The sequence below is a fragment of the Monodelphis domestica genome, chromosome 4 (assembly GCF_027887165.1).
Source record: "Monodelphis domestica isolate mMonDom1 chromosome 4, mMonDom1.pri, whole genome shotgun sequence".
Classification (NCBI taxonomy): domain Eukaryota; kingdom Metazoa; phylum Chordata; class Mammalia; order Didelphimorphia; family Didelphidae; genus Monodelphis; species Monodelphis domestica.
Window position 1 is genome coordinate 393,497,999 of NC_077230.1, and position 22,798 is coordinate 393,520,796.

The window sequence follows — 22,798 nt, forward strand, 5'->3', positions numbered from 1 at the left end:
ATAGAGAACATGCCATTTTAAAGATGTCAATCTGTGGTAGCAGGGCTCCTGATGTAGGAATTGGTGGTCCCCATTTCTCTTTGAGTGTTCTCTGATTTCATGACTATCCTCTGAATCTGTGTAGACAGCTCTCACAGCCCTCTCAGTCTTTCCTTTTCTAGGTTAAACATCCTGAGTTCCTCTAGTTGAACTTCTTATGACCAAGCCCTTTGCCATATTGCTAACCCTTCTCTGGAGGCCCTCCAGCTTATCCAAGTCCTGTTTATAATACAATAACCGAAATGGAACCTACACTCCTGGTGAGACCTAGTTGTTGGAGATAAAAAGCAAAATTCAGTGGGAAGAAGGTTGGCTTTAGTCAGAGAACCTGAGTTCAAATACTGCCTTGGGCTTTCTACAGATATGATCTTAAATAAGTCATCTCCTTCCTCTGTGCCTCAGCTTCCTCATGTATAAAGTGAATCAATTGGACTGCATGATCTCTAAGGACTTTTCCAGTCTAAATCTAAGATGCTAGGTCAATAGCATCATATGACCTTTCCTCTTGTTATAAGTAAATATTATATGGTATGTTGAAGCCCAAACAATTATTGATAAGCTGTTATAATACACTAAAATTATCTGGATTTAAACTCTTTGCAGGCAGTGGATAGAAGGCCAGAAGCAGTTTAATCCAACTCTGATTTATTTGTTAAAAAAAACCCCAAACTAACTGCTTTATTTGTAGCTTCTTCTTGCCTACCAAGGTAGACCTCCTTAAACTACTCTCAACTATCTTAAATAATATTTTCCCTAACTTAATCCTAAGCAAAAATTGAATCTTTATCTTCTTAAAGTATTATATGAAACTCAAATTGTCAGTTGGAAGCCGCCTATCACAGACACAGACAGTTCTGCAGCTCTCATCAAAGTCCTGTGGGAAATGGGCCTCAGAGTTAGACCTATCTCCCTCAATGTACTGAGAAGGAAAACCTCTCAGTAATTAGACTCTTGACTAACAGTAGTAAATCTTTCCTTCTTCAGACTCCTAAAATCTGTTCTTCTCAGCCCCAGTTGCCACCAACCAACTCTCAAAGCAAGCTCAAACAGCTACCCCTCTTCTCTCAGACTGCCAGAGAACATGGAGCCCAGAATTCTTTCTTCGCTGGGTTTTATGCTTTTCCCTTAAAGAGCCAGAAACAAGTTCTCTGTTCCTCCCTCTTAAAAGGAACAGCATAAAAGTCAAAAACCCTTTCTCTGACCTAAACCCCTGCTCCTAATGAGACAGAGTAAACTAAATAAAATCCTTATCACAACACTTTTTCTGGACTCTATGCCTCTCGATACCACCCAGGTTGTCCTAGATTGGAAGGGCTTCTATATCACACTTCTGATTCATCTTGAGTTTGTTATCCCTTAAAGATCCCAGATTATTTTTCAGAAAAACTTCTGTCTCGCCATAATTCCCTGGATAAGGTGACTTTTTTGAACCAAGGTTTAGAAGTGTACATTTGCTGTTGTTGCTGTTGTGTCATTTCAATCATGTCTGACTTCACGATCCCATTTGGGATCTTCTTGGTGAAGATACTGAAGTGGTTAGCCATTTTCTTTTTCAGCTTACTTTACAGATGAGGAAACTGAGGCCAACAAGGTTAAGTGACTTGCACAGAGTCACACAGCTAAGAAGTATCTGAAGCCAGATTTGAACTCAAGTAGATAGATCATCCTGACTCCAAACTGGGCATTCTATGCCCTATGGTACCACCTAGCTATCCTAGGAATGTACATTTCCTTCCCTCCTCCCATTAAGTGTCATCTTATTAGCTTAAGCCCAGTGCTGGAGCCTGAGAAGTTTCTGTATCTCAGTTCTCCACCCAGGAAGCTATTAGCTCCTGACTTTGTGACATCTGTCAACTAGTCCAGCTCACCATCTACACTCCTGTCCATGTCTGACAACAAGCAGTAAAACACATGGGGCCAAACACAGATGCCTGGGGTGCTCCACTAGAGAGCTCTCTTGGAGTTGACCTCTATTTGTTGGATTTTTTTTTCCATCCCTGACCTTCTGTCTTAGAATCAATGCGAAGCTAACCAATGGAGGTTAAGTGATTTACCCAGGGTCACCCAACTAGAAAGTATCTGAGACCAGACTTGAACTCAGGAAGATGAGTGGTACACTGTGCCACCTAATCATACAGTAAGGGAGTGGATTTGAAGTCAGGGATTCATTATACTGCAGAGCTGCCAGGGTCACCCAAGTCAGGTTGGAGATTGGATTTGAACTCAATCCTATCCATTATGCCATGTGGCCCCCCTACCCAGAAAAGCTCCCACTAACACAGCCCTGGACAATTTATGAATCAGTCTGGATTCTTCTTTCCATTTGATCTTCACAGCAATCCCATGAAGGAGGCAGCCTGGGGAGATATTACTATGATATCCATTTTTCAAATAAGAAAACTGAGACCTGGCAAAGGGATGTGACTTATCAGTATTCAGTAATAAAGTGGCTTAATAAAGTAATAAAGTGGGGTGTATGGGGTGCTCAGGGAGGGGTAGTATCTCTGGAGGGCAGCTCTCCAGCCTCTGATCCCCACCTGACACCCAGCTCTCACTTGTGGCTCCCAGTAGCTGCTAGCATGTGGCAGTGGCCACACCTCAGGCAACGGCTTCGACAGGCCGGCCAAACCTTGTGAGGGTAGCCATCGGGTCGTCGACCCCTGGTGAACTGAGTTTTTGCTCACCCAGCATGTGAAGACTGCTTCAGCTGAACAGATGGAAGAAACCAATAAGAAGGTTCAACGGCTGAGAGGGCGACGCAGCGAAGCACTGTGGAGTGCTTAGGGCATGTTGGAGCACAAAAGACAACACGGCCATCCAATGCAGCTGAGGAAGTCTCCAGATGTAACGACTTTTCATGCCACTGGACCCAGGCTTCCAACGCCGAGAGAGTGGGACTGTCTCTGTGCATCGGCTTTTCCACTTAAATCTCTTTCACGCACAAGTGTCTTTGTGCACACTCATCTATCCTAACCCCGTCCACCCTCTTCAAGACCTGCGGCAATGGGGGAGTGACGACACAACAGGTGGAGGTGACCACTGGCAGTTGTAGTCACGATCCTGCACGTAGGCGGCCCACGGACCAGTGGTCGCTCGGCCCTGTGGGCAGCAGGGACGTTCGGCAGAATCCTGGGCGACTGAGCAGCCCTCTCTAGGACAGCACTGCTCACCCTAATCAAGGGAGGGGACTAGAAAAGGTGTCCCAAACATTGCCTGCCCTACAAACACCTGGTCAGCACACCACGGCTGGCGGGTCATCCCTTTAAGCAGTCGAAATCAAAGACAAAATACAAAGAAACTCCTATTAGGAGCATGGAACATCAGGACATTACTTGATAGAGAGAAGACCCCAAGACCTGAGAGAAGAACAGCTCTAATCAGTAAAGAACTGTTGCGATATAACATCGACATTGCAGCCTTAAGCGAAACACGCTTACCGGAAGAGAGATCACTCAGCGAACCACTGGATACACCTTCTGGAAAGGTAGAGCCTCAAATGAAGACAGAATCCACGGTGTCGGCCTGGCCACCAAGACCAGTTTGCTCAAACAGCTGCCAGACTTGCCTGTGGGCATCAGCAAGAAGCTCATGAGGATCCGTTTGCCTCTCAGCAAAGACCGGTATGCCACAATCATCAGCGCATATGCCCCAACACTGACCAGCACAGAGAAGACCATCGAGCAGTTCTACTCTGACCTGAGTGCCGTCTTGCACTCAGTGCTCACAAATGACAAGCTGATACTACTGGGAGACTTCAACGCCCGCGTTGGCCAGGACCATGAAAGATGGAAAGGAGTGCTCGGCAAACACGGCGTGGGCAAAATGAACAACAACAGCCTACTGCTACTCAGCAAATGCTCAGAGTTCGAACTCACCATCACGAACACTGTGTTCAGAATGGCGAACAAATATAAAACAACGTGGATGCACCCAAGATCAAAACAGTGGCATCTCATTGACTACATCATTGTATGCCGGCGAGACATCCAGGATGTAAAGATCACCAGAGCCATGAGAGGAGCTGAATGCTGGACAGACCACTGATTGATTAGAGCGACTCTTCAAATGCGCATTGCGCCTCGCCATCCAAAACATGCCCAGACAGTTTGCGCATTTTACAAAGTGAGTTGTCTTAGAGATCCATCTTATTTGCAGACATTCCAGTCCTGCCTGGATGACAAGCTGTCTGCTAAGGGACCACTCACTGGAAGCTCAATCGAGAAATGGAACCAGTTCAGAGACGCAGTGAAGGAAACATCAAAGGCAGTCCTAGGCCCCAAACAACGCAACCACCAGGATTGGTTCGACGAGAACAACACTGCTATTGAAGACCTATTGAGCAAAAAGAACAAAGCCTTTATGGAGTGGCAAAATAACCCAAACTCTGCTCCTAAAAAGGACAGATTAAAGTCTCTCCAAGCCACAGTGCAGCATGAGATCAGGAAGATGCAAGACCGATGGTGGGAAAAAAAGGCAGAAGAAATCCAGCGTTTTGCTGATACAAAAAACTACAAACAATTTTTCAGTGCCCTCAAGACTGTCTATGGGCCATTAAAACCCACCACCACTCCCTTGCTATCCTCTGATGGTGACACTCTCATAAAAGATAAAAAAGGCATCAGCAACAGGTGGAAAGAACACTTCAGTCAGCTTCTCAACCGACCTTCTTCAGTCGACCAAAGCGCCCTTGATCAGATCCCACAAAACCGCACCATTGAACAACTTGATGTCCCTCCTTCAATAGAGGAAGTCCAAAAAGCCATTAAACAAATGAGTGCAGGCAAGGCACCTGGTAAAGATGGGATCCTAACCGAGGTGTACAAGGCCTTAAATGGAAAGGCGCTCCAGGCATTCCACATAGTACCAACCAGCATATGGGAAGAGGAAGACATGCCCCCAGAACTCAGAGATGCCTCCATCGTAGCCCTATACAAGAACAAAGGCTCACAAGCAGCCTGTGACAACTACAGAGGCATCTCACTACTCTCCACTGCCTGAAAGATCCTCGCCCGTGTTATACTCAACAGACTCCTGTCATCTGTTTCAGAGCAGAACCTGCCTGAATCACAATGTGGCTTCCGACCAGATCGCAGCACCATCAACATGGTCTTCACGATGAGGCAAATGCAAGAAAAATGCCTTGAGCAGAACTTGAGTCTCTACATTGTCTTCATAGACCTGACAAAGGCGTTCGACACAGTGAACAGGGACGCATTGTGGGTGATCCTTAGCAAGCTCGGTTGCCCAGCAAAATTTGTCAAACTGATCCAACTCTTTCATGTTGACATGACAGGAGAAGTCCTATCTGGTGGAGAGACTTCCGATTGCTTCAACATCTCCAATGGCGTGAAACAAGGCTGTGTCCTCGCTCCGGTACTATTCAACCTATTTTTCACCCAAGTATTACAACATGCTGTGATGGATCTAGATCTGGGCGTCTACATCAAATACCAACTGGATGGCTCACTATTTGACTTTCGCCACCTGACTGCAAAAACAAAGACAACAGAGAGACTCATCCTGGAAGCTCTCTTTGCAGATGACTGTGCTCTCATGACCCACCAAGAAAATCATCTTCAAACCATTGTGGACAGGTTCTCTACCGCAACAAAACTGTTTGGACTGACTATCAGCCTCAGCAAAACAGAGGTGCTGTTCCAACCTGCACCAGGGAGGCCAACGAACCAGCCGTGCATTACAATCGATGGCACGCAGCTTTCTAACATCAACACTTTCAAGTACCTGGGCAGCACCATCGCCAATGACAGGTCCCTAGACCACGAGATCAATGCCAGAATCCAAAAGGCCAGCCAGGCACTTGGGCGGCTGCGCTGCAAAGTCCTCCGGCACAGAGGTGTAAGCACTGTGACGAAGCTCAAAGTGTATAACGCAGTGGTCCTCAGCTCGCTCCTGTACAGTTGTGAAACATGGACACTGTACCGGAAGCACATGAAACAGCTGGAGCAATTCCACCAACGCTCCCTCCAGTCAACCATGAGGATCCGATGGCAGGACCGAATCACCAACCAGGAAGTCCTCGACAGAGCCAACTCCACCAGCATTGAAGTTATGGTCCTCAAAACCCAGCTACGATGGTCTGGACACGTCATCCGCATGGACCCACAGCGAATACCAAGACAGGTATTCTATGGTGAACTGTCAGCTGGACTCAGGAAACAAGGCCGGCCAAAGAAAAGATTCAAGGATCAGCTAAAGTCAAACTTGAAGTGGGCTGGCATGACACCAAAGCAACTAGAACTCACTGCCTCTGTCAGAAGCAGCTGGTGAACCCACATTAACCATGCCGCCATCACCTTTGAAGATGAGCGACGTCGATGTCTTGCCATTGCGCGTGAACGCCGACACCAGGCCACAACCGCACCTCCCGTAACAACTGGCGTCCCATGCCCCATGTGCCCCAAACTCTGCGCCTCAGTCTTTGGACTCCAAAGCCACATGAGGGTACATCAGTAGATGAAACTGCACAAAGACAATAGTCATTCTCGGTCACCGAGAGACTACCACTACTAATAAAGTGGCTGAGCTAGAATTAGAACTCAGATTTTCTGACTCCCAAGTCCAGGTTTGAAATATTCCTGGATATTCCTCTCAGCCATCATCAGTCCCAGCATCTTGTCATCACTATTTGAATGTGCATCATTGGGTACAGTGGAAAGTATACTTAGATGTGGAGTCCAAGGCCCCCAGGGCAAATCTTATATCTGACACTGTCTTTATGACCTTGAGCAAGTCACTTAGCCACTTGGTGCCTCAGTTTCCTCAGGCATAAAATGAAGAGGTTGGGCTTGATGACCTTTAAGGTACCCTCCAGCTCTCAATATGTAATCATATGTCAATGACACATGTAAAACCCAGTGGAATTGTGCATAGGCTATGGGAGAGGGGTGGGAGGAGGGGAGGGAAAGAACATGAATCCTGTAATCATGGGAAAAATTGATTCAATAAATAAATAAACTTAAAAAATGTAATCATATGTTTCCAATGAGTGACTAGAAAGGGGAGTTCTTTTAGATGCCCTAGAAGAACATCAGCCCAGCCTTAATCCCTCCTTCTGTGAGTCTCACCTCATTTCCTGAGATTCCCTATGCTCTATGAAGTTTGTCACCCCTAGTCTTCCTCTGCCATCTCTGGAAGCCTCTAGTCCTGGGCTGCTGGGATGGAGGAGGCTATCTGTGCCAGGCACACCTTGGGGAAGCTGGTGCTGCCTGGAATCAAGGTTAGGCATGGAGGACTTCCTCTGAAGGGCTAGCCTCAGGGCTGGACAAGAACAAGTGGACAAGTACCACTGGGTTCTAGGAGGCAGAGGGACAGAGGGAATGTCCTGGTGTGCCAGCCAGCTGGGGCTATAGGCTAAGGCAGTTGCTGCCTGAGGCTAGGTTTGGGTTATCAACAGGAGAGCCTAGAGCTTGCCAACAGATGTTGTTACTATATACACAGGGAGCCAACAAGATCAGTGAGGCCAGGGAGAGGGTGAAGCAGGGAGGGGAGACAGAGACAGACAGAGTCAGACAGGCAGAGTCGGAGTGACAGAGACAGAGTGAGAAAGAGAGAGGAGAAAGTGAGAGAGAGAATGAGAGAGAGAGAGAGAAAGAGTGAGAAAGAGAGAAAGACAGAGACAGAGAAAAAAAGAGGGAGAGAGAGGGAGAAAGAGAGAGAATCAGGGACAGAGACAGACAGAGATGGATAGAAAGAGAGAGTGAGAAAGAGAGAAAGACAGAGACAGAGAAAGAAAAAGAGGGAGAGAGGAGAAAGAGAGAAAGACAGAGAAAGAAAAAGAGGGAGAGAGAGGGAGAAAGAGAGAGAATCAGGGACAGAGACAGAGACAGATAGAGATGGATAGAAAGAGAGGGAGAAACAGAGAGTGAGAAAGAGAGAAAGACACAGAGAAAGAAAAAGAGGGAAAGACAGAGTGAGAGAGAGAGGAGAGAGACAGAGACAGAGTGAGAATGAGAGAGACCGATACAGAGAGGCTAAGGTCATGTAGTAATGGGGGTGGATTAGAGGTCAAGGAGGTTATCATATACCAGAGATACCAGGGGTCCCCCTTCCCTTGAAGGGGCTGCAGAAGCTAGAGAGGGAAGGGGTACCCTTAGTGGACACTCTCGGGTTCCTGCTCCCACAACAAGGCTGGACAGATAGACAAGTATGAACTACTCCCAAGGCTGGCCTCATGGGCCCTGGCATCTCATCCTTGGGTTCTGAACAGAGAAAAACTGGCCCTAGGCAAGGGAGAGTCCGCAAATGGAATCAGTCTTCTGGTCCCACTGCAACAGGTGACAATGTACTTGTGAGTACTTCATCTCAAGGTATCCAGTGCTGACCCAGTTTTAGGCTTCAACCCTACCCAGTTGGACACTTAAATGATCACTAACGTCCCTTCCAGCTGTGACCTTCTATGGTTTAAGGACCTTCTCAGATCTATCTTATGTTCAAAGATCTCTTCTCACTTGGACATTCTCTGTTCTAAAGCCCATCCCAGCTTTAATGTTCTGTGTTCTAAGCTCTGCCATTCTGTATTCTAAAATCTTTCACCTCTGATATCCTATGTTCTAAGGGTCCTCCTAGCTCTGCCATTCTCTGTTCTATGTCCCCTTCTAGATATAACTTTAGATAATTCTAAGACATAGGTTCTGACCAAAGGCATTGGTATAAACTTGGTGACCTTCCAAGGTCCCTTGGAACATAAATTCTCGGCATATGTGTCCAAGGCCTAGGGATCTGGGTCAAGGGGAAAGAGAAAGAAGGGGGCTGTACTTCCTTGGGGCTGGAGAACGTAATCTGTTGCCCAGGAACAGTGACTCAGGGCCTTGCCACCATGACGGTGTGTCTGCATTTAGCTGACCAGCTCCTGTTTCCTTGTCTGACACTTTATTCCTGGACTGCTCGTATCCGCCCCCTTCACATAGTCCCTTCCCCTCCATCACCAGCCGGTTCTGAGAACAGTGAGTCAGGTTCCCCCCGGAAAATGAAGGAGTCCTGAGCCTTGGGCAAGAAATATGCTAGGAACCCCTAAGCCCAGTTGGCACAAAGTGGCCTAGACTCCTGCCAAGCTGGTACCCAGATGACAAGGAATCAAATATAGGCTGGACCAGAAATCCCTCACACAAGGACTCCTGAAGTCCTTTTTTGGCCTTTGGTCCCTCTCTGTCTCCAACTGGCAGCACTGCATCTGGAGCCAGAGCCTGTCATTTCAAGCTCCCCTAACCTGTCTAGACCAGTTTCCTCTTTTCTGAAGCAAGAGGTTAGGAATTAAATGAATTCTAACATTCCTCAAAGCTCTATCATTCATTCTCTATTCTAAGCTTCTTCCCACCTCTGCCATTCTGCATTCTAAGGTCCATTTTAGATAGAAATCCTTTATTCCCCTTAATTCCTTCTGGTGGTAGGGGCTGCTTTGGGCTTCGTTGGTTACCAGTTGACTTCTGTGGCCTCTTCCAACCCAGGGACCATGTGCCATCCCCACAGTCAGCTTGATGCCTCAAAACTGGGAGTATTGGCAGCAGGAAGGGGCACAGCCATGCCCTCAGGCATGCCCAGTCTAAATGAGGGGACTTAAAAGCCATCCTAGAGAACAACTGTTCTCAAAGGGGAGACAATCAAACAGGAAACCCTTTCCCGTTAGGGCATCTGTTAGGAAAAAATCCAGTTTCTACCCTCAAAAAACCAGTGTACTCACTGAACAAAAAGGGCCCAAGAAAGTCTGGAAAGTGCTATAAAGAATGATAAGATAATTGTCACAAAAAGCTGGGAAGATCTGCATGAACTGATGCAAAGCGAAATAAGCAGAACTGGGAGAACATTGTACACAGTAATACCAAAATTGCACCGATGATCAACTGTGAAAACTTGGCTACTCAGCCATGCAATGATCTGGGACAATTCTGAAAGACATAATGGGGAATGCTATCAACCTCCACAGAAAGAACTATTGAAGTTGTCTTTCACATCAGTGTAACTTGGGTTTTATTTTGGGGTTTGGGTTATGTCTGAGTGTGCTCTTGCAATAATAACCAATATGGAAGTGTGTTTTGCATGACCATAAAATTTTTTTAGTAAAACAAAGAAACAAAAGTCTGAAAAGGGAGAGATCAATGGGGGTGAGAGTAATCCAGGCAAGCTTCATGGAAGAGGTAGGATTTGAGTGCAAGCAGAATTTCAGTAGAAATGGAAGGGCATCCTAAGGATTAGAGAGCAGCATGCCCAAAGACCTCTGTCCCTACCTGGATATCAGTCAAGTAGTAGAGCAGACCCTGCTCTCACCCTAAGTCTTAGCACAATCAGAAGTCAGGTTCACCCTGGATAATGAAGAAACCCTGGGCCATGGGCAAGAGGTATGCTGGGAACCCCTAAACCTGGTTGGCACACAGTGTCCTAGATCCCTAGCTAGCTGACAAGGACTCATGCATAGGCTGAACCAGAAGTTCCTCCCACAGTGACTCCATCTCCAGGCTTCCTAGACTTTCATGGGGTAAAGGAATCTTCCAACAGGATGGGACGAGGATCGAGTCTGGCCCATGTTTCCAGGTAGTTATGTCCAAATGTTGGGGGGGGGAGCTTGAGGTGAACCCCTGGGTGTGGGACAGGTACCCTTTGCAAGAATGCCAGACTCTGAAACTAAGCTTAAAAATAAAAAGAGAAATGTATTGATTTGGTAGTAATGTTGAAGGGTTGGGAGACAGACTCAAGAGTGGGCACTGCCTCCCAGGGGGATGGATTCTAGGTTTTTTATACCCTATTGACAATAGGTGCTACATGACTGGAGAAGAGAATGTGATGGTATGAGTTCAGCTAGAAGGTGTTAGTCACCTGACTGGGGCCACAGTGGTGTTTTGTGACCTGAAGACACAGAGTTTGGCTGGTCATAATTTGGGGGACAAGTAGATGTCCTAGATTGCAACCTGATGGTATCAGGGCATAACCAGAAGATGCATATCTGTGTCTATCTTGAAATCTACGGGACAATCCAAGGGGAATATTTCTCCCAGGGGTCTTTTCTTATCGTGAGTCTCCGAGGCCCAAAGTCACATTTTCCTCAGCATCACAAGAATAACAAGGAAGGAAAGGAATTTTCCTGCTCTTTGTTTGACCTGAAAGCTTCTGGAGTTTGGGGTGTCCAGAAAGGGACACCCCAAGTCCCATGCCACTAATATCTACCATCTCCAGTAGAAACTTGACTCATGTTACTATCCAAGAGCTCCATACTTACTTTGCTCCAGTAGTTACTTACCCTTGACTTGGGTCCAGAAGACGGCTCTCTTCCTGCAAGATTTCTTTTGTCCTATAGAGATCATAAGTAATTCCTATTAATTATTATTAAATATTAAATTAAATTATTAAATATTATTAATAATAAAATATTCCTAACACTCCTACTATGTACAACACCTGCCCAGAAACACTTATTAAGTACCTACTCTGTTACAGCAAGGTGGCACCGTGGCTAGAATGCTAGGTCTGGAGTTCAAATCCAGCCTCAAACACTTCCTCACTGGAAAATGAGATGGGAAAGGAAATAGCCAACCACTCTAGGATCTTTGCTCACCCCATCCCACCCAAAAAATGAGGGCTCAGACTTAGAGTTGTATCATCTAAGACAATTCAGATGATGAAACCATGGTGGGAGAGCTAATAGAAAAGTGTTTTCTATCTCTGTAGATAAGATAGGTCAGGAAACAGGCAGAAGGACTGGAAAAGATGGAGTATTTCTGTCCTCTACAAGTAGGAAGTTAGAGGCAAAAAGGACAGATTAGGAGACTGGCAGGCAATGGAATGTCATTGCTCTCCTTCCCTCAAGAAGATTACAATCTGAGCTGAATCTGGTTATTATCTTCCATCTTAGAATCAATACTATATATGAGTTCCAAGCCAGAAGAGCAGAAAAAGCTAGGCAATGGGGGTTAAGTGACTTGCTCAGGGTCCCACAACTAGGACTTGACTAAAGCCAAATTTTAACCCAGGACCTCTCATCTCCAGGCCCAGCTCTCTATCCACTGAGCCACTTAGCTGCCCTCTGGTTAACTTTTTTTTTTAACCCTTACCTTCCGTCTTGGAGTCAATACTGTGTATTGGCTCCAAGGCAGAAGAGTGGTAAGGGCTAGGCAATGGGGGTCAAGTGACTTGCCCAGGGTCACACAGCTGGGAAGTGTCTGAGGCCAGATTTGAACCTTGGACTTCCCATCTCTAGGCCTGGCTCTCAATCCACTGAGACACCCAGTTGCCGCCACCCCTACCCCCCCACCCCCGGTTAACTTTTAAGACTTAGTTTTGAAAGGAACTTTAGAGGTAATCCCTTCCAATCTTACACTCAGTATAGGAAATGTGTTTAAAGCCTCTTTGAGAAGTGAGAATTCGGATGCTGCTTGAATCCTTCCAGCTACAAGAAGCTGACTACTCTTGGCTATACCCTTCTAGTTGGTGGGTTTCTCTGCTTTGGATCTCTCCCTACTATTCCATTTAGCTGCCAAAGTGATTTTTAAAATAATTAATTAAAATGTCAAACTAACAAGTATTTATTTTCTGTCACTACATTGAGAAGTTTTTGAAAAATAAAAACAAAACTCCTGTAACAAAGGGCTCCCTGTTATCTCCTCTTACTAAACTGTAATGTCTTTAAGGAAAGAGGCCATTTTTTTACCTATCTTTGTATCTCTAGCACTTAGCACAGTACTTGGCACATAGTAGGTGTTTAATAAATGATTATTGGCTAACAAATTGAGTTCCGCCTACCTCTCCATGAGGCAGCCCATTTCATTCCTAAATGGTCCTGTTAGAAAGTTTCTCCTAAGCTCTCTGCTCCCCTCCAGTTCTGCCACCTGTGAACGCCCACCTTACCATCTGTGCGCTCCATTGGGCTACTGGCAGAGGGGTGGGGGATGTAAAAAAAAATGTAACCAGGCATGGTGGAGAGAGGAAGGGGAGCAGCTCCACTTAAGTCCCTCTGCCTTTTTTTTTTTTACAGTTAATAATTTCCTATTCATCCTATTTCTGTTGAGTATTTCCTATTTGTCCTACATAATATACTTGTTTATACATCTCTGTTTGGTTGTTGTATCTCCCATTAGACCATGAGATTCTTAAGGGCAGGGACTATGTTTTACCTCTTTTTGTCTCCCCAGCACTTTGAATACTACCTGGCATATGGTAGATATTTAATAAGGGTTTGTTGACTGACTGATAAACAATAACTTAATAAATTACCATAAAAGATTTAATACCTAAGAATAAATATTTTGCAAACAAACAAAAAGGAAGGAAGGAAGGAAGGAAGGAAGGAAGGAAGGAAGGAAGGAAGGAAGGAAGGAAGGAAGGAAGGAAGGAAGGAAGGAAGGAAGGAAGGAAGGAAGGAAGGAAGGAGGGAGGGAGGGAGGGAGGGAAGGAAGGAAGGAAGGAAGGAAGGAAGGAAGGAAGGAAGGAAGGAAGGAAGGAAGGAAGGAAGGAAGGAAGGAAGGAAGGAAGGAAGAAAGGAAGGAAGGAAGGAAGGAAGGAAGGAAGGAAGGAAGGAAGGAAGGAAGGAAGGAAGGAAGGAAGGAAGGGAGGAAGGAAGGAGGGAGGGAGGGAGGGAGGGAGGGAAGGAGGGAGGGAGGGAGGGAGGGAAGGAAGGAAGGAAGGAAGGAAGGAAGGAAGGAAGGAAGGAAGGAAGGAAGGAAGGAAGGAAGGAAGGAAGGAAGGAAGGAAGGAAGGAAGGAAGGAAGGAAGGAAGGAAGGAAGGAAGGAAGGAAGGAAGGAAGGAAGGAGGGAGGGAAGGAGGGAAGGAAGGAAGGAAGGAAGGAAGGAGGGAGGGAAGGAGGGAAGGAGGGAGGGAAGGAGGGAAGGAGGGAAGGAGGGAAGGAAGGAGGGAAGGAAGGAAGGAAGGAAGGAAGGAAGGAAGGAAGGAAGGAAGGAAGGAAGGAAGGAAGGAAGGAAGGAAGGAAGGAAGGAAGGAAGGAAGGAAGGAAGGAAGGAAGGAAGGAAGGAAGGAAGGAAGGAAGATTCTCCTTGAGTTGATATAAAAGTATGCCTTCTTGGTATTTCTACTTATTATTCCTACTTCTGACAAAATAAGTCCAATGCCTCTTCCATGTGGTAGAAATGGAATCATGGCAAGGAAACTAGATAGTATAGTAGATAGAACTCCAGACCTGGAATCAGGAAGTCCTGAGTTCAAATTTGACCTCAGATACTTCCTAGCTATGTGACCCTGGGCAAATCACTTGACCTTGATTGCCTAGGCTTTGCCCTTCTATCTTAGAGTTGTTCCAAAAACAGAAAGTAAAGGTTTAAAAAAAGAAATGGAATTAGGGTTAAGGAATTCAGTTATTTAAGAAGAATTGCTCATGACACATGTAAAACCCAGTGGTTTTACTCCCGTAGCGTGTCAGCTACGGGAGGGGATTGGTGGGAGGGGAGGGAAAGAACATGAATCTTGTAACCATGGGAAAATATTCTAAATTAATTAATTAATTAAAATTTTCCAGATTCAGAAAAAAAAATGCTCACATCCTCACAGCAGCAACTTTTCTCCTGGAAGCAAATGGAGGCCAGAAAGACTGTGTGCAGGGAATATAAGCTTCCAAAAAAACAGTTACTAAGGTCACAGAATCATAGAATTTAGAGCTGGAAGGGACCTCCAAGACGATGTGGTGCCACTATCTGGACTTGTCCAAAGTTGTACAGGTAGTAAATACCACAGCTGAACTTTATCAGCAGAGAGAGGAGTAATGGATCTTGGAGGTCATTCAGTGTGATCTCCATTACAGGTGAGGAAAAGAAGGCAAAAGAAATTAAGGGATTTGCCCACCATCACAGAGATAGTAAGAGGCAGAGCCAGAACTCGGACCCACATCATCTGAACACAAAGGCAGAACTCTTTTCTTTCCACTCCTCCCAGCCTCTCCAACTCTTAATTCCATATTTTCCCCACAACAAATTCCTTCTATCCCACACCTTCCCAGCTTTCTCTTTTCTAAGTCCCAACTAAAAGTGCCCTAAAGGAGACAAGGAGAGGTACAAAGAGCAGGAGGAGGATAGAATCCCCTTCCACGTGAGAGCTAGTCAGTGGACAGCTGTACATTCTGTCCCCCTCCCTATGGGGCTACTGTGTCCTTTCCTGAGAGATGGAGTTGTAAACAAACAGCTTTGCATTGGGAACCTAGGGAGCAGGAGAAGCCAGGGCTGAGGATGAGTCTGAGAGTGGACATGGTCTGGGCTCAGACCATCTTATCATAGGATCATGGATGGAATTTAGACCTGGAAGGGACCATAAACCATAGGTACAACAATTCAGAACAGGAAGAGACTTTGAATATCATATTATCCAAGTCTCTCATTCTATAAATGAGGAAAGTGAGGTCCAATGAAGTCCAGTCCCCTTAACTAATTTATTCTGCTCCCCCAAAAGTTGTCTATATTCATTGATTCTATTTTCTTACCTCCCACTCACTTCTCAACCCTTTGCACTCTGGTTTCTGACCCTACCATTCAAATGAAATTCTCTTTCCAAGGTTATCCAAGCAGTTTCACCTCTCTGTCTCTGTCTCCCTCTTCCTCTTCTGTCTCAGTCTCTGTCTCTCCCTCTCCATCTTTCTTTTCTTTCTCTGTCTCATCTCTCTTGTGTCTCTTACTCTCTTCTCTCCTCTCTCTCCCTCTCCTTCTTTCTCTTCTTTCTCTGTCTCATCTCTGTGTCTCTCACTTCCTCTTCTCTCTCTGTCTCTCCTCTCTCTCCCTCTCCTTCTTTCTCTTCTTTCTCTGTCTCATCTCTCTTGTGTCTCTCACTTTCTCTTCTCTCTCTCCTCTCTCTCCTTCTCCCTCTTTCTCTTCTTTCTCTGTCTCATCTCTCTTGTGTCTCTCACTTTCTCTTCTCTCTCTCTCTCCTCTCTCTCCTTCTCCCTCTTTCTCTTCTTTCTCTGTCTCATCTCTTGTGTCTCTCACTTTTTCTTCTCTGTCTCCCCTCTCTCTCCCTCTCTCTTCTCTGTCTCTCTGTCTCTGTCTCTCTCAGTTCTGCTCCTACATAACTACTTCTTCTCAATTTCCCTTGTCAGATCATTCACATCCTATGCCCTTTGTAAGGGGGTACAGCAGTGCTCTGTCCTGCTCCCTCTTCTCTTCTCCTTCTATCCCCTCCCTCTTGATGATCCCAACAGGTTCTGTGGATTTACTTAGTCTCTTTGCAGTTGGAATCCCAAATCCCAATGGCCAGCCCTCATCTCTTATTTTTCTTCAAAGCTAAATTCAGACACCAGTCTCTCATAGCAAGCTTTTACTGAGCCATGTTCTTCTCATCCTACCCTGGGCCTTTTCACCCTCAAAAAATTTACTTTGTATTTCATTTACATTTAATTTGTATATACTTACTTGTATCCATGTTGTCTATCTTATGAGAATGTAAACTCCTTGAGGGCAGGTACTCATTCATGTTTATCTTTAAATCAACCAAAAAGCATTTACTGAGTACCTACAAAGTTTCAGTCCCTATGCCAAGTGCCAAAGGTCCTCCCATCTCCAGGCCTGGCTCTCTATCCACTATGCTCCTGACTCACATCCTAATGGAAGAAACTATATATGAATAATGAGGTCAATTCAATTTGACAACCATCTTTTAAGTGCCTACTATGTGCCAGGCACTGGGTTACAAAGAAAGACAAAAGAGAGTCCCTACTCCCAAGAAGCTCCCAGGCTAATGGAGGAGACAACAAGTAAACTATGGGTAAACTAGAGAGAGGATAGATACTCAAGAGAAGAAAGATACTAGCACTGAAAGGGACCAGAAGAGGCTTCTTCCTGTAGGTACCTGCAAGATGTAGAGAGTAGCTGAGCCATGCTCCCAACACCTAGAACAACACCTGGCACCTAGTAGACATGAGATAGTTACACAATGATTGCTTGATGTTTCCTGAACTCCATTTCTACATCAACAGATGCCCACTGGGCATTTCTAAGTAGACACAAAAATAGCATGACAGCTCCCGAATTCATCTTTTGTTAAAAAAAAAAAAAGTTTGTAGGGGCAGCTAAGTGGCAAAGTGAACAGAGTACCAGATCTAGAGTTGGGAGGCCCTGGGTTCAAATTTGAATTCAGACATTTCCTAGCTGTGTGACTCTGGGTGAGTCATTTAACCCCAATTGCTTAGCCCTTGTCCTTCTGTCTTAGAATTGTTATTAGGATAAAAACTAAGGATTTTTTTTTCACAGTTTAGGGGTGGCTAGGTACCACAGCAGATAGAGTATTGGGCTTGGAGTCAGAAATACCTCAGCTACTTACTAGCTATGTGGCCCTAAGTAAGTCACTTACTCGTGTTTGTCTAAAAACAAATAATTTTTTAAAAGAAAGTTTCTTGAATGGCAAAGACTATCTATTATAGGGACAGCTAGGTGGCTCAGTGGATAGAGACAGGCCTAGGGTTGGGAGGTCTTGGGTTCAAATCTAGCCTCAGATACTTCCTGGCTACGTGACCCTGGGCAAGTCACCTCGTCCCCATTGCCTAGCCCTTACCACTCTTCTGCCTTAAAACCAATACACAGTATTTACTCTAAGACAGACAGTGAAGGTTTGTGGGTGGTTTTTTGTACTGATCTCTTTTTTACATCACCACAATGTTCCCTAGTATCCCACCCCTCCTTCTCCTAGAGAGCTAACCTATATAATAAACAGTATTTTTTTATTAATAGAATTTATTTCCAGGTATCTCAACCCCTCTCTGACCTCCCAGCACCATAGAAGGCACCATCCAGCAAACAGATGTGTGTATATAGATTATGTCTTTCTTTTTTCCATTTTTTCAGTTCCTTCTCTGGAGGTGAGTATTCTGGAGTTATTCATCTAGTATTAGGTCTACCTGTATATAATGCTCTCTTGGTTCTACTCATTTTGCTGTTCATTACTTCACGTAGTTCTTTCCAAGTTGTTGTTTCTTAATTAGCCTGCTCCTTGTTTTTTTATGGCACAGAAGTATTCCACTACTATCACAAACAACAACTTGTTCAGCCATTCCCCAATTGGTGGACATCCCCTCGGTTTCCAGTTCTTTGCCAGAACAAACAGAACTACATTAAGCATTGCGGAACATATAGATTCTTTTCCTTTTCTCCTAATCTCTGACAATACTGGGTCTAATGGCATACACAGTTTTATAGTTCTCTGGACATAATTACAAATTGCTCTTCAAAATGATTGTATCAGTTCACAGTTTTGCCAACAGTATATTAGTGTCATTTTTCCATATTCAACAAATAATATTTTTTAAAATAGAGAGCTAGGTGGCACAATAGAGAAAATGGATCTAGAGTCAGAAAAAAATCCCAAGACATATGTTAAATGGATGACTCTGGGCAAGTCACTTAACCCTATTTTCCTCAGATTTCTCATCTGGAAAATGAGCTGGAGAAGGAAATGGCAAACTACTCCAGTGTCTTTGCCAAGAAAACCCCAAATGGGGTCATGGAGAGTCAGACACAACTGAAAAATGATAGAACAGCAATTAAGACCAAAAAAAAAAGAGGAAAATATCAACATGGCTGAACAATAAATGACAAATATCTGAAAATGCATGCAATATGTAACCTTTGCAAACCTCCCATCTCTGCAAAGGAGTGGGGAGGAGGTGTTTTCCTATCTTGCTTCTTTTTTATCATAATTGTCTTTATAACTTTGTAACATTTGCTTTTGATTGTTTTGTGTGTGTATGTGTGTGTGTGTGATACACAGTTGTTCTTTCTGTTTACATTGTAGTCATTGTGTATTTATTTCTTTTGGTTCTGCTGATTTCACTCTATATCAGTTCATGTTGTTCTTTCCATGCCTCTCTGTATTATACACATGTCATCATTTCTTACAACAACACAATCATATTCCATTATCTTCATGAATCACCATTTGTTATTTAATAGTCCTCTAATCGGTAGTCATCTACTTTGTTTCTAATTCTGTTATCACTAAAAAAAAGTATTGCTACAAATATTTTAGAACTTTCTTTTTATCAATGGTGTTCTTGTGATATTGATGTAGGCATAGAATCTCTGGATCAATGTTTATGAGCATTTTAGTCACTTTATTTGCATAATTCCAAATTGTTTTCCCAAATGATTGTATGCATTCACAACTCCATCGCCAATGTATCAGTATTCCTATCTTACCACAAACTCTCAAATATTGACTTGACCATCTTGTCTTTTGTCATTCTTGCCAACCTGTAGGATGTGAGCTAAAGCCCAGGACTCTGATTTTCATTCTTCTTATTATTAGTGATTTGGAGCATTCTTTCATGTAGTTGTTAATACTTTGCAATTCTTTTGAGAATTTTTGTTGATATCCTCTAACCATCTATTTATTGAAGGAGTTACTTTTAGTCACATGTTTGTGTTCGTGTGTATACATATACACACATTTACAAATACAGGCATATATCTGTGTATGTATATATGTATGCATGTAATTATAGATATACATATCTCTTGGATACAAGACTTATCAGAGATATTTGATAAAAAGATTTTTTTCCTCATTTGACCTCTTCCCTATCCTAATCCTAGGTGTTCTCATTTTGTCTATGCAGAAGTTTTTCAGAATCATGTAATTAAAGTTATCTATTTTATCCTTTGTAGTTACCTCTATCCCTTATTTAGTTAAGAATGCAACTAGATATATAGAGATAGAGGGATTTTATTTGTTTCTCTTCTAATTTTTTATGGTATGATCTTTAACATTAAGGTTGTATATCAATTTAAATTTTATTATGGAATAAGGCAAAAATGTAAATCTAATTTTTGCCCAACTGATTTCCAGATTTTCCAGCAGTTTTTAACCAATGGAAAGTTCTTCCCTAAATTGTTTGCATTTTCCAGTTTATCAAACAATGAGTTACTAAGTTGCTTTACTAATGACTTTCCTTTTTCTATTCTGTTCCCTTAATTTAGCTCTCTGATTCCAATTGGCTTTCATGACTGCTACTTTATAATATAATTTGAGGGCTAGAAGTGCTATTTCCTTTCATCTCTACCTGTTTTCATCTTTTCCCCTGATAGTATAGATCTTTTGTTTTCCTGAGTGAATTTTATTATTCTTTTACCATATTCCATAAAGGATCCCTTTGGAAATTCGATTGTCATAGTATTAAAAGTGAAAACTAATTTTGGTAGTATTGTTGTTTTTATTATATTGTCATGGTCCAACCGTGAGCACTGAGTATTCCTCCAACTTTTTTGTTCTTTCTTTCTGTAAGGAGTACTTTGTAACTGAATCTATACAAGTCTTTTGTGGGTTTCAGTGCATTGATTACCAAGTTTTTATGTATCTTGTAAGTGATTTCCTTTTCTATTTTCATGTCTTGGATTTTGTTATTATTATGTGGAAATGCAGTTGATTGTTGAGAGATTTTTTTTGTAGTCTACAACTTTGTCAAAGCTACGAATTGTCTGAATTAGTTGTTGCTATTGTTTTATTTTGTTTTTGGTAGGATTTTTTGCTTATTCTCTGGGGTTTTCCAAGTAAACCATTATATCACCAGCAAGTGGGAATAACTTTATCTTATTTTTAACCTATCTTTATGCCTTTAATTTTTTTATTTTACCTTATTGTTATTACTATAATACAAATAATAGTGGGGAGAACTGGCATCCTTGCTTTACTTATATAATTATTGGAAAAGGTTCTCATGTATCCCCTTGCATGTGATGCTCATTTTTTATTTGAATCCATTTTTCCCCTTGATTGCACCCTTGTGCCTAACTTCTCCATTTCTCTCAAGGACATCATCATCCTTCTGGTCACCCTGGTGTGGAACTTAAGTGTTATTCTAACTCATTATTATCCCCTACCTTCCATATTAACTGCAAGGTCTTGCTGATTCTACCTTCATAACTCTTATGGACATTCTTCATGTTTTCTATTCATACAACCTCATTACTACTTACCTGCACTATTGCAATAGCTATCCAATTGGTGTCCAACCAGCTAGCTCCTTCCCTCTCCAATCTAGCCCTCACATAACTGCCAAATTGATATTCCTAATGTTATTCCCTTACTCAAGAAACTTCATTAATTACCTGTTGCCTCTATGATAAAATAGAACCTCCTATTTGGGGACATGACAGAGGATAGACCCTAAATGAACACTCTAATGCAAATACTATCAACAAAGCAATGGGTTCAAATCAAGAAAACATCTAACGCCCAGTGGACTTACGCGTCGGCTATGGGGGGTGGGGGGGAGGAAAAGAAAATGATCTATGTCTTTAACGAATAATGCTTGGAAATGATCAAATAAAATATATTTAAAAATTAAAAAAAAAAGAACCTCCTATTTGACTTTTCAAGCCCTTTACTATCTTGCTCCAACCTTTCTTTCCAAGCAGATTATCCCCTTTGGCAGCTGTTTGAAGGGTAGGAAGGAAAGGGGAGAGATTAGAGGCAGGGCAAACAGTTAGAAATCTACTGCAAAAATCCAGATGAGATGACAAGGGTCCAAATTAGAGGGGTGGTCATGTGAGTGGAGAAAAAAGGATGAATGCAAGAGATTTTGCCAGAGTAGAAAAGACAAAGACTTAGCAATTGGTTGGATAGGAGGGATGAGGGCGAGGAAAAGGAGAATGAAGACTGAGTTTACAATCCTGGCTGACTGTCAAGGCAGTGTCCTTAACAGAAATCAGGAAGAGGGTAACAGATTCTCAGGAAAGTTAAAGAGTTCTGTTTTGGACTTGTTGACCTTAAGATACAGACAAGATGCCTAGCAGATCTCCAATAAGTAGATACTAATGAAATTCAGAAGACTGGAGAAAGAGATCTTCTGCATAATGATTAAAAGTCCAATCTGTGGAGAGATAAAACCAACAGGAGTGCAGGGAAGGAAGAGAGAAAAACCCTGAAATACATCCATGCAAAGAGGATGGAACAAGGAGGTTAATTCTGGAAAGGAGGCTGAGAAGGAATAGCTAGACAGGTAGGAGTAAGGTCAGGAGAAAACAGGGCCATGAAAACTCAGAGGGGAGTATCTAGGAGCAGAGGGTGGGCAACAGTGGCACATGCTACAGAGAGATCGAGAAAGGTATTCTAATCAATGACACAGGTAAAACCTAGTGGAATTGCTTGTCAGCTATGAGAGGGGGTTGGGGGAGGGGAGGAAAAGAACATGGAACCATGGGAAAATATTCCAAATTAATTAATTAAATAAAAATTTTTCTAAGACTTGAAAAAAATTTTAAATGAAAGAGTTATTCTAAGAAAAGACCATTTATCTTTAGCAAAAAGCAAGGCCATTAGCAATAAAGAAATTATTTATTTGTTTGTTTATTTGTAAGTATTTTCCCATACTTCCATGATTCATGTTGTCTCCCCTCCCCCCTCCTGGAGCTGACAAGCAATTCCAGTGGGTTATGCATGGGTTATCACTTGATACCTATTTCCATGTTACTCATTTTTGTATAGAGTTAAAAGAGATCATTTTTGTTGAGTGATGAGGGCTAATGCCAGATTGCAATGGTCTAAGAAGTGAGTATCATGGGAGAAAACAAAGGCGACAGGTATAAATAGCCCTTTTTTCCTGGGAATTCGGCTGTGCACTATGGGATAGCAGGTGAAGGGGGAGGGGACATAGTCTCTGCCCTTTCCTTGATGTTAGGAAGCCCCAAGTCTCATGGGAAAAACATGGACCCTGCCCTCAGGAACCCGGGCCAAGCCTTAAGCAGGGGGAAAGTTTCTGGCCTTGGGGAGCTCCATATCTGTTGGTGGGAGACCGTTCTAGGTCTGGTGGGTAAGGTCAAATTCAGAGCC